Genomic DNA, 13,042 nt, shown 5'->3' with positions numbered 1-13,042 from the left:
CTGCCTCGTCAACATCACTCCCCCCCTTTTATATACATGTGATGGCATGACCCTGTCCTCACTGTGCAGCTCCTTCAGTGACCGGCTCTCGGAGAGAGAGCAGCGGTCAGACTATATAACCAGCACAGCCCCTAGACCGCCCCACACATAATCACACAGACTATAACACCCCCTGTTGTTAAATACCAACCAACTATGTGCAATATATATATATATATATATATATATATATATATATATATATATATGCCGTTAATAACTGTGCAATATATATATATATATGCCGTTAATAACTGTGCAATATATACCTGGCTGCTAAATCCTCAGAACTGTTACAGGGTGTGTATTTTGTAAATTGTCTAACTTTTTTAAATTATAATTTGTTTATCTTTAATACTTTTGTATGCATGCTTCTTAGGTAACATTAAGCTGTCTTTGGCTCTTTTCTGCTGTAACAATGTAAATGTCCCCTCTGTTGAACTAATAAAGGTATTCTGATTCTGATGTGTTTTCGAATTGTGAAACAAAAATAGTCTGTGTGAAAATGTATAGGACTTTACTAATGCTAGAACCAAGTAGTACGAACATCAAGTTACATGTAATTTACAGAAAATACAGTGATGCCTGTGTTGCCAAGCACTTTAATGTCAGAAAGGGGTAGAAAATAACAGCACAAGCTGATCTTTTAACAGTGTGGAAATATTAATAATAATGTTGTATTGTTATCTAGTGTGAAATCCTGGCCTGCAACCCTGATTACATTTAAAATGTGCCTAATCAGTTTGGTTTGTCAATTTATTAAGACCAATTGAGAAATAAAACATTGCACATTATGTATAAGTCACTTCATATGCTATTTGTTTCTTAAAAAAATAGCATTGAGTTATAATTCGGTACCATGTTAAGTTGGCAGTAAATGAAAGTGATATGTTGGTAATATCATGTATATATCACGGCCAATTGTGCATATTAGGGCTTGTAATTAGAGGCTAGTCTTTTCAGGCCACATTTCACATTTTCAACATCGGCTTTTTGCAAACAGGATCTAACAGAACTATTTTCCACATTCAATTTCAAACATTGTTTTTCCGAGAGTTATCAAAAAGGACTGACTCTTTAACACCATAACATCAACAATTCGACCAGTGACGGACAACACCGTTTAGCTTTCTTAGTTGCAATAAAAAACACACAATATTAATCACAGCCTCTAAACTGGGTTAGGATCAAACTGACAAAAATAAAAACTGCAGTCATTCTCAAAGCGTATTAAAAAAAAAGGTAATATCCTTGTTAAAGCAGAAAATAGAATTGCAGACTGCTCATTACACGGTTCAGTGCATCAGTTGTTTCAATGACAAAACAAACAACAAAAATATCAAATCAAAATAATATTCCAAACTGTTACTATTAGGCCTGATAACGACTGCTCTCAAGTTCAAAGAATATCCATTTCAAAGTAGTTGCTAGACAGGATATTGTCAAATTCCGTGCGAAATTCAGGGAAAGAGCTGTAGGTACACGGTATTTCAAGGGTAGCTCCACAGGTATGAGCAACAGGCCTTCTGCTGAGCCCAGTTTCAGCATTAAAGCACACCCCAATTCTGTCAACACATATGACAGAAGAACCAGTGCAGAAACGCAGGATTTTTTCAGCTTTGGCTTGATCAGCATTTTTCACATATCGTTGGAGATGGTTGAAAGTTGTCTGTTCTCTCTGAGACAACACCACGTTGGTTGTTTCAAACAGTTGGGACACTCTTCTGCCTGTGGCTTTCTTCTTCTCATACAGAGACAACACACTGTCCTTGTCTGGCAGTTGAAACTGTACAAGTGACATGGGTGTCAAGAAGCAATCAACGATATACTTTGGCTCTTGGAGAATGGCTTTATGAGCCATTGTTTCTATGGCAGGCTCCATGTTGTTCTTTGCAGGTAGGAAATGGGAACCCATCCTTGTGAAAAGGTCGAGCAAGTCCTCTTCATCACTCTCCTCCATTGTGCCCTGGAGAGCCTTCTCCACAGCTGATCTCTCAACAGGAGAGAGGTAGTTGAGAAACGATGTCATCAGGATGTCTACATCAACGGAGTGGACTCCATGAATGCAGGCTACAATGAAAGCCTTTGATAGCCTCACTGGCATGACACCATGGTCCAGTAATCCTTTCACCCAGATCCGTCCAACTGCTTGCCATTCAGCCTCACAGAAATCTGGCCTCAGCCTTGGAACTCGCTCTGCTTCCCCTTCACACGTTTCAAGAAATTGCTCCCAGAATGCAGTGTAAACCTCCCTTGATACTCCATTATCATCAATAGCTTTTTCATTTACAAAGTCCATCTTTAGAGTCAAATGTATTATGCTACTGTCCATAAATACTGCCAAAAGATCTTCAACAACCTTTGTCCTGTGAATTGATGCACGTCGCGTGCTCTCTGGATTTCCTGAGCCGTCAGCTGAGGTTGATGGGGATAGTTGGCTGCTCGAATTTAAAAGCAAATCCTGTAGTAGAAGAACGAAACATACAAACACACACAACAAGATTGGTCAATGAATGAAGCAGAGGCCAAAATGTCCTAATTGTTTAAATGTTGAGTATGAATCAAGGTCCATATAATATTGGATTCTATGTTTTTCCCATAATGCAACTCAAAAGCTATTTTTTACAAGACCTTTTTTCCAACTCCACCACACCTCCAGTTTGTAACACAGACTTTCGATTTGTTGTCTTAAATTCAAAGCCGAGGTAACACTGACAACTTCAGTATGACATCATCAAAGTTACTTATTTTATACCTGACCGAGCTCCTCCAGAGCTCTCAGGACAGTATACAAATGTTTTACAGTTATGTGAAATGTTACAAGAGCGGTAGTTTAAAGGATGTGTTCAGGGTTTCTTGCAGTGATGCATCTTACCTGTGATGTTTGCACTGTATCCTAGTGTATGGACACATGTGCCGAAGGCAGGCCAAAATCAGAGGACAAGGGGAGTTGTAAATCCTGCATTGGTACTCCATTCATCTCCGCACTCTGAAGGATGAATTAAGTATGTTATTAATTGACAGCAGACACTTTGAAGTCTTAGACGTTATTGCAGACCGTAATTTACAAAAGTATTTCAGTAATAGTCTTCAACATCATCTTCTATTTAAAACCAGAAATACTCTGTAAAAATTACACTTGGAAAAAAGAAATGGAAAAAGACAAACCTTCAATTTCAGAGACAGAGTATAATAAAGTCACAAATCAGTGTTTATAAAAACTACTGCACAATCACAAGTCAAAAGGACTCTGTTGCTTTCCACTTCTACTGCAGCTTGCTAAATAACACCATTTATTTTAATACAAGTTGTGCATGACTTTGCAAAAAAATACATACGACTACACATTAGCCTATTAAGCATAAAGGTACTTGTTGTGTTCCGTGTATAGAGCTGTGTGTTTGTGGGAGCCCCCAGTGGCGAGTGATAATAGCGCAGCTTTATCTACAACAGGAAATAGTCATACAGGAAGTTGTGTCAGTCAGTTGGGAAATTACATGTGGCAATCCAGTTTTTGTTAGCTCCACAATCTGGCTTCATCCATCTTCTGGAGACTCGTTAAGCGCATTGTCTGTAAGTAAATATGTTAGTCGAAACTATATTAATGTAGAACGGTGTTTATTTCATAATTTGATCGTATTTCTTACCTTTTATTATGCAATGTTAAACTGCATCTGCACCACTAGGCCTAAGCTAACGCCTCATGTCAATGACAATGTAACAGTAATCCGCTAGCGTATTAGCTCGTTGTTAGCTTAGCCTCTTTAGCATATTAGCTCGTTGTTAGCTTAGCCTCTTTAGCATATTAGCATTTAGCTAAACTCTTGTTTTCTCTTCAGTTATAACATAGATTTGTTAGCCTTCTAAGTTGTCTAACTAGTCTAGCATGACTATAGCATGGTAATTTATGTTGTGTTTCCGTATACCTGTCATGTATACTTATCCCATTGCAACTGTAAAACAATGTATTTTTCTTGTGTGTTACAGTTTTACAATAAAGAATATAAGAATATTCAAGAGCTTCAGTAATCTCCAATTCAGAATCCCGTTCTCCTGGAATTATTCGAAGTTCATGTTTATGCTGACTGAATAGCTAGATTCCAGGAACATCTAGTGAGAACAGTACAGTAAAAAGACAGCATTACAACAAGCTCCACACATCGGAGAGCATCTACGTGGAACCTCAGCTATCTTAAACAACATTGAGCCACCTTTCACCTCAAGATGAGTCATGCAAGTTCCAAGACTGTCGGGGACAAAGCGGAACCTACGAACGACAAACTCAACGAGGAAACCCGGTCTCTACAAACCCGTTCAAGGGAAAGCGGTTCATCCCTCAGTTCAAATGCCATGCTTGCCGTCGCAAGAGCACGAGCAAAAGCCGAAGCAGCTGAAGCCAGAGCATCCTATACTCAGCGGGAGATAGCTTTAAAGGTTGAACAAGCCCGTATACAAGCTACACTTGAAGCACTTCAGGTAGAGAAAGAAAGGGACGCTGCTAAAGCCGAATTGGAAACCCTGGAAGCTGGCCTAGTTGAGAGTGATCTAAGATCTGCAGCCAAAAAACCTATCCCTCTCTCACCTCTAAAACGGCTGCAACATACGGAGGAATACGTGAAGGAGCAGTCACGTATTAAGTCATCACACCATTCCAATATGGACGAAGCCCCATTTCACACACCATATGTGACACGCCAATGGCAAACTGGACTTCCACGTGATGATCAAGGCAGCCTTCCCATCAAAAACAAGCATGGGGTCTCACACATAGGCGAACAGCCCTCCAATCAACACCAGTCTTCTACTCACCCACATGGGGCCTTCGGCATAAATCCACGTATTTCAGAGTACGACAGAACACCTACCAACCACGATCTTGCCAAGTGTCTGGCTCGCAACCAGCTCCTCACAACAGGCCTAAGCACCTTCGACGACAAACCAGAGAACTATTGGGCCTGGAAATCGTCTTTCAAGAGTGCCATTGCTGGATTAGACCTTACAGCAGGAGAAGAGCTGGACCTCCTCAGTAGATGGCTTGGCAGAGAGTCTTCAGAGCACGTTCGCAGGCTCAAAGCAGCGAACATCAGATGTCCGCCAGCTGGACTAAGTATGGCCTGGGAGAGGCTGGAAGAGACGTACGGCTCACCTGAAGCCATCGAGCGAGCTCTCTTCTCCAAATTAGAGCGTTTCCCAAAACTAACAAACAAAGAACCACAAAAGCTCCGTGAACTCGGAGATCTGTTGCTAGAGGTCAAAGCAGCAAAGCTGGATGGCTACCTACCTGGGCTAGCATACTTGGACACATCCAGGGGAGTTCATCCCATCGCCGAAAAGTTGCCCTATAATCTCCAGGAAAGGTGGATGTCATACGGGTCGAGATACAAACGTGATAACAACGTCAGCTTTCCTCCATTTCCTGTCTTTGTCGACTTCGTGCGCACAGAAGCTATGACACGTACAGATCCCAGCTTCAACTTCGCTGTTTCTCAAGCACCGTCAGAACCAAGAAAGGGCTCAGACAGGTTTACCAGAGCATCTGTATCCGTCAACAAGACAACTGTGTTCCCATCCAAGGAATACGGAGGTACAAATAAATCAGTTAACGACAACAAGCTCTGTCCCATACATGGGAAGCCTCATCCGCTGAAAAAGTGCAGAAGCTTCAGGGAGAAGACCATCGAGGATCGCAAACAATTCCTGAAAGATCACTCCATATGCTTTAGATGCTGTTCATCCACAGAACATCTCGCAAGAGACTGCAAAGCGGAAGTACAATGCGGAGAATGCCAGAGTGATCGTCATCCGTCAGCCCTCCATCCGGGTCCCCCCCAATGGACATCCAGGCCCTTCACCTCTTCTCCAGAGCATGGCGGGGAGGAGGACAAGGTCACCGAAGACGTCACCGCTAAGTGCACGGAGGTATGTGGAAGAGGAGTTAGCGCAAGAGCATGCTCAAAGATATGTCTCGTCAGTGTTTACCCTGTGGGGCACCATGAGAAATCAACGAAAGTCTATGCTATACTCGACGAGCAAAGCAACAAATCTCTGGCGAGGTCAGAGTTCTTCAGTGTCTTTAACATCCAAGGTGGTGAATTTCCATACACGCTGAAAACATGCGCAGGGCTCAAAGAGACAACTGGACGAAGCGCCCATGGTTACGTTATAGAGTCAATCGACCAGAAGATCAGTCTTCGTCTCCCTACACTCATTGAATGTAACCAGATCCCCAACAACCGTTCAGAGATTCCAACCCCTGATGCAGCTTTGCACCACAATCACCTGAAGAAGATGGCGGACGAGATACCATCCCTTGATCCGCAAGCAGAAATACTCTTGTTGCTTGGCAGGGACATCCTTAGAGTCCATAAAATCAGGAAGCAAATCAACGGGCCACACAATGCTCCATTCGCCCAGAAGTTGGACCTTGGTTGGGTCGTAATCGGCGACGTCTGCCTAGGAGGGGCTCACAAGCCATCTGTAGTGAGCACGCTCAAGACTGCCATCTTGGAAAATGGCCGCCCAAGCTACCTGCAGCCCTGTGGCAGTCAAGTGCAAGTAAAAGAAAGATTTGGTCACGACACTATGCACCAAGCTTTCCCAGTGACTTCTTCAGACAGTTCACCCTCAACAATAGATGAAGAGAATCTGGGTCAATTCATCTTTCGTCGCACTCCCAGCGACCACAAACTCGCCCCCTCAATAGACGACACAAGGTTTCTCCGCATCATGGACAGTGAGGTCCATCAAGACAACTCCAACAGCTGGGTTGCTCCCTTGCCCTTTAAGACACCCAGACAAAGGCTACCAAACAACAGAGACTGTGCCTATAATCGTCTAATCTCACTCCGTCGGACCTTAGAGAAACGTCCCCAGATGAAGACACACTTCCTGGAATTTATTGAGAAATTGTTCAAGAACGAACACGCAGAGGTAGCTCCTCCACTGCAGGAAGGCCAAGAAGTCTGGTATCTCCCCTCCTTTGGAGTCTATCATCCGAAGAAGCCTGAGCAGATTCGAGTTGTCTTCGACTCTAGTGCAGCCTATCAGGGCGTCTCACTCAACAACGTGCTTCTCCGAGGCCCAGACCTGAACAACACCCTCATTGGTGTACTCATGAGGTTCAGAAAAGATCTCGTCGCAATAACAGCTGACGTCCAGCACATGTTTCACTGTTTCGTCGTGAAAAAAGAGCATAGAGATTTTCTGCGTTTCCTGTGGTATCGCAATAACGATCTCGACAGCGACATCGTGGAGTATAGAATGCGTGTCCACGTCTTTGGAAACAGCCCTTCCCCAGCCGTTGCCATCTATGGGTTGAGGAGAGCAGCGAGAGAAGAAGAAAACGACTTCGGCGGCGATGCAAGAAGGTTGGTCGAAAGAGAGTTCTACGTTGACGACTTGTTAAAGTCCTGCCCCACTGAGGGAGAAGCTATCAGTGTCCTCAAGCGAGCTCAAGAAATGCTCGCCGTTTCCAACCTTCGGTTGCATAAAGTGGCCCCTAACCGACAAGCCGTCATCGATGCTTTCAGCCCAGAAGATCGGGCCAAAGACATCCAAGAGCGCAATCTTTTCAGCGACGATATGCCACTGCAACGGACTCTAGGAGTGACATGGAGCATAACAGCAGATACGTTCATGTTCCAAGTTGCTGCTGAACAGAAACCCTTCACCCGGCGAGGAGTGCTTTCAACCGTGAATAGTATTTACGACCCCCTTGGTTTCCTTACCCCAGTAACTATACAGGGAAGGCTACTCCTCAGAGAACTCTCCATACAAGCTGAAGAATGGGATTCTCCCCTTCCAAAAGGCATGGAAGCAGATTGGGACAGATGGAGGGAGTCTCTTCAAGACCTTAAAGATCTCAAAATACCAAGAGCCTACACGACTATCTCAAGCCCTAATGCACAGCGCAGAGAACTATGCATCTTTGCGGACGCATCAGTGAAGGCAGTTTCAGCTGTGGCATACTTGAAAGTAACCAACAATGATGGACGAGTAGAAGTCGGCTTCGTCTTTGGAAAGGCCAGACTAGCTCCAAAACCAGACCTTTCTATACCTCGGTTGGAGCTTTGTGCGGCAGTTCTCGCTGTCGAGATAGCCGACATGATAGTAGAAGAAATGGATCTGAAGTTTGACAGCATCGAGTACTACACAGACAGTAAGGTGGTACTTGGCTACATCCATAATCAATCCAGGAGGTTCTACGTTTTCGTGAACAACAGAGTTCAGCAAATCCATCAGTCCTCAGCTCCAGAACAGTGGCAGTGTGTGTCCACCGATCATAACCCAGCAGACCATGGGACTCGATCCGTGCCAGCGTCACTTCTGGGAAGTACAACATGGCTCACCGGGCCAGCCTTTCTCCGGAACCCGTCTTCACCAAAACCAGAACGTCAAGAGATCTATGACCTAGTTGAATCCATCTCAGATTCCGAGGTTCGCCCACAAGTTGTTGTTAACATCACTAACATCAAAAAGGACACTTTGAACACAGCACGCTTTGAGCGCTTCTCTGACTTTGACACTCTCATCAAGGCAGTAGGACACTTAGTCCACATCGCTTCGTCTTTCTCCCAAGCTAGACAGGTGGACACCTGTCACGGGTGGCACATCTGCCACAAGGGGCTTTCCAATGGGGAGACGGAGAAAGCTAAGATACTGGTGATCAAAAGTGTGCAACGTGAGTGCTACGCAGAAGAGTTCAGGTGTATCGAAACGTCAGGCAACCTTCCTATCAACAGCAGTCTGCGGAAACTACATCCCTTTGTCGACAGCACTGGAATACTCAGAGTGGGAGGTCGCATCAAAGAGTCTCAGTTAAGCACAGATGAAACCAACCCCATCATTATTCCAGGCCATCACCATCTAGGAACCCTCATTGTTCGTCATCACCACCATGCTGTGAAACACCAAGGCAGGCATTTTACAGAGGGCGACGTCAGAGCATCTGGAATCTGGCTGGTGAGAGCTAAACGAAGCATCAGTAGTCTGCTCTCCAAATGCGTGACCTGCAGAAGACTTCGAGGGAAAACAGAGCACCAACAGATGGCAGATCTGCCAGCCGAGCGGCTACAGGCAGCACCACCCTTTTCATATGTGGGAGTAGATGTATTCGGGCCTTGGGAGGTGGTCTCTCGCCGTACCAGAGGAGGGCAAGTCAACAGTAAACGCTGGGCAGTGTTGTTTTCATGTATGTGTACACGAGCCGTGCACATCGAAATCATCGAAGCCATGAGTGCTAGCAGCTTCATTAATGCACTCAGAAGGTTTTTCGCTATCAGAGGGCCCGCAAAGCAGCTGCGCTCAGATTGTGGGACCAATTTCATTGGCGCATGCAGAGAGCTCGGAATGGATGGATCCCTCCCTGACCCGCATGGCGTGGAGAAGTTTCTGGAGGCACAGAAATGCATCTGGGTTTTCAATCCCCCTCATTCATCTCACATGGGCGGTGTATGGGAGAGGATGATCGGGATCGCTCGTCGTATCCTGGACTGCATGCTTCTGGAAGATAAGTCACGCCTAACTCATGAGGTCTTGACGACCCTAATGGCCGAGGTCAGTGCTATTATGAACGCAAGGCCTCTGATTCCTGTATCTTCCGATCCAGAAGCTCCCGTTATCCTCTCTCCTCTGATGTTCCTGACTCAGAAAGTCGGCGCTCCTCCACCTCCACCAAGCGACTTCAAGAAAGGAGAGCTTCTCAAGGCAGAATGGAAGCGTGTCCAAAGTCTGGCGAACACCTTTTGGACTAGGTGGCGCCGAGAATATTTGAGCACCCTGCAAGTCCGGCATAAATGGGTAAACAAGAGGCCTAATCTCAAGCAAGGAGATGTAGTCTTAATGAAAGATGCTCAAGCAAAGAGAAACGACTGGCCCACTGCAGTCGTCACAAAGGCTTTTCCGAGCCAGGATGGACTGGTGAGGAAAGTAGACGTGCGAGTGATCAAGGAGGGCAAGCCGAAGGTTTACTCCAGACCTGCGACGGAAGTGGTCCTTCTCCTGTCTCCAGAGGACTCTCAAGATTAAAGTAGTTGTAGAAATGTGATGTCCTGTCTCCAAAACCTCAAGCGGGGAGTGTTGTGTTCCGTGTATAGAGCTGTGTGTTTGTGGGAGCCCCCAGTGGCGAGTGATAATAGCGCAGCTTTATCTACAACAGGAAATAGTCATACAGGAAGTTGTGTCAGTCAGTTGGGAAATGACATGTGGCAATCCAGTTTTTGTTAGCTCCACAATCTGGCTTCATCCATCTTCTGGAGACTCGTTAAGCGCATTGTCTGTAAGTAAATATGTTAGTCGAAACTATATTAATGTAGAACGGTGTTTATTTCATAATTTGATCGTATTTCTTACCTTTTATTATGCAATGTTAAACTGCATCTGCACCACTAGGCCTAAGCTAACGCCTCATGTCAATGACAATGTAACAGTAATCCGCTAGCGTATTAGCTCGTTGTTAGCTTAGCCTCTTTAGCATATTAGCTCGTTGTTAGCTTAGCCTCTTTAGCATATTAGCATTTAGCTAAACTCTTGTTTTCTCTTCAGTTATAACATAGATTTGTTAGCCTTCTAAGTTGTCTAACTAGTCTAGCATGACTATAGCATGGTAATTTATGTTGTGTTTCCGTATACCTGTCATGTATACTTATCCCATTGCAACTGTAAAACAATGTATTTTTCTTGTGTGTTACAGTTTTACAATAAAGAATATAAGAATATTCAAGAGCTTCAGTAATCTCCAATTCAGAATCCCGTTCTCCTGGAATTATTCGAAGTTCATGTTTATGCTGACTGAATAGCTAGATTCCAGGAACATCTAGTGAGAACAGTACAGTACTGTACAATAACTTTGAGATATTCTTCAATCTTCCCTCAGAGTCTCTAAGATAAGTGATGTGTTTCAAAGCATTACAAATAAAAGTATGAAATTGCAAAAAAATATGCAACACAAAGAAATGAATGCGTCTGACCACACATGTCAACAACAAAGTCCTGGAAAAATTGAAACATACAGAGGTGAAGGTATGTTGGTAACGCCTTGGACAAAAGTGTGTGCTAAATAGACCTACCATAACTATAGCTATGTAGAAAGTGTTATGGAAATCTAAAAACCCCAATACTGTAGAGTACAAGTCAGAAAACAAATAAATGGTGAATCAGACAGAGTTGTCTTTCCGGTGATGTTTATTCGAATAAACATCAGATACAATAAAATATAGACACAGGTCTCACAGAGTATAGGATAGTCTGCGCGAGTGTGCGCAGTTCAATATTATAGCGAAGCTTATATAGTAGAAATGATGAGAAGGTAAGAAATCTGTCTTCACACGGTCACATTGTTATTAGACATCCCCCCTTTTGATCATACTTGATCAATAAAAAACAGATGACAGGATAGACTGATATAACACATCAATGAATACACTCCATCACTGGTTTAAGTAAACACATCACAAATATATCATAGAAAACTGGCTGTTTTTCTGGAGGACTCCAATATAATGTAAGCATAAGAGGAGAGTACACTTGATACACATGATTATATTGATTATATTGTAGTGTCGGAATCAGACTCTTCTGATAAGAGCTGGTCTATCTCACTGTGGCGCAAAGGATTGTCTTGTAATGGAATAGCAGTATACTGAACGAAAGCTAAAGATACCAGGCTGGAAAAGCCTTTCTTCAGTATTGGGATAATCAAACAGGTACAACTGATACATAGGCCGAAAATGATTATCAGGGGTGTAACTATCCTAGCCAGCCATGCTTGCCACCCCCCCGATGTAAGCCAGGCCCACCAGTCCCAGCCGCCTGCGTTGGATATGTCATCCGCTTTCATGTCGGCTAACAAGTTGTTAAGATGCAGCACGGTGTCAGTGATGTTCTTGGTGGCGTCGGGAATGTAAGTGCAACAGGAGTCACCGATCACATGACACAGGCCACCCTTTGAGGCGAACAAAAGGTCAAGAGCAAATTGGTGCTGCATGAGCATATTCCTAGAGGCTATTATGAATGGGGGCAATGCCTGGAAGCCTTGCGTCGTCTCGGAAGTGAGGTTCTCTAGTCGAACGTGTAAGGTATCTATCTTATGGGCATTGTTTACTGTACCCCACCATGGAAACAAGCCACCAAAGAATTTAACTCCAGTGGACGTCAGCTCTCTTTTTACCTTGTGGTGGTCGGGGTGTTGGAACTCTGGGTAATGATGTGTCGTGTACATTAAGGACGTGAGGACCGTGACTGCTGGATTCAAATCCACTAGAGTGCATGTACCTATCCAGAGGGGAGCCAGCATCTGATAGATCTTGTCGCCGCACAACCAAACGTAATCTTGTGGCGCGCTAAACCCAGCATCACTGGGCCAGGCCAGTTGGAGGGAAGTATGGTTAACATCAGGGAATGCTACGTTAGAAAGGATTCTTTCAGGGACACTGAATATGCAATACGAGCTATTGTAAACACCGTAACTGCACGTATTCTGTAGGATACGAGTACAACCAGTAGTAGTACCTAGGGAAAAATAAGGTGGTGTAAGAGACGTTTTATGGTATACTCTCTGGATACAAATGCTGTGTTTCATCCCTCTCAAATGGCTGGGGTGCACATGGCTGACCGGTTGGTACTTTGCGTATGTGGTATCAACCGTATATGCACGCAAAAGGGAGTTAGACTTATTACTGCATGGTGGAGGAAGCTGCCTGGCATAACGCCACTCGGTTACGCGGTCTTCCCCCTCGATGGTTCTTGTCAGAGCCATAAACGCACAGAGGTGTTCAACCTGGGTCAGAGAGCGCGGACGAACTGGCACTGACATTGATGAGTCCTGGGGAAAAAGGGTGCATGCATAACATGAACCATTTTGTCCTGCGGCCTGCAAGAATGATCTCAGAGTGTGCCACCAAACGTTACCGGTGATCCCATTACTGGTCTGAACCACATCAATGTTGTTATGGTCGTTATTGCCTATGTATAGGTTACGTTTTAGAAGTGTAGATGTACCTATGGA

This window comes from Gymnodraco acuticeps, unplaced genomic scaffold (assembly GCF_902827175.1).
Source record: "Gymnodraco acuticeps unplaced genomic scaffold, fGymAcu1.1, whole genome shotgun sequence".
NCBI lineage: Eukaryota > Metazoa > Chordata > Actinopteri > Perciformes > Bathydraconidae > Gymnodraco > Gymnodraco acuticeps.
This window is presented reverse-complemented; position numbering follows the sequence as displayed.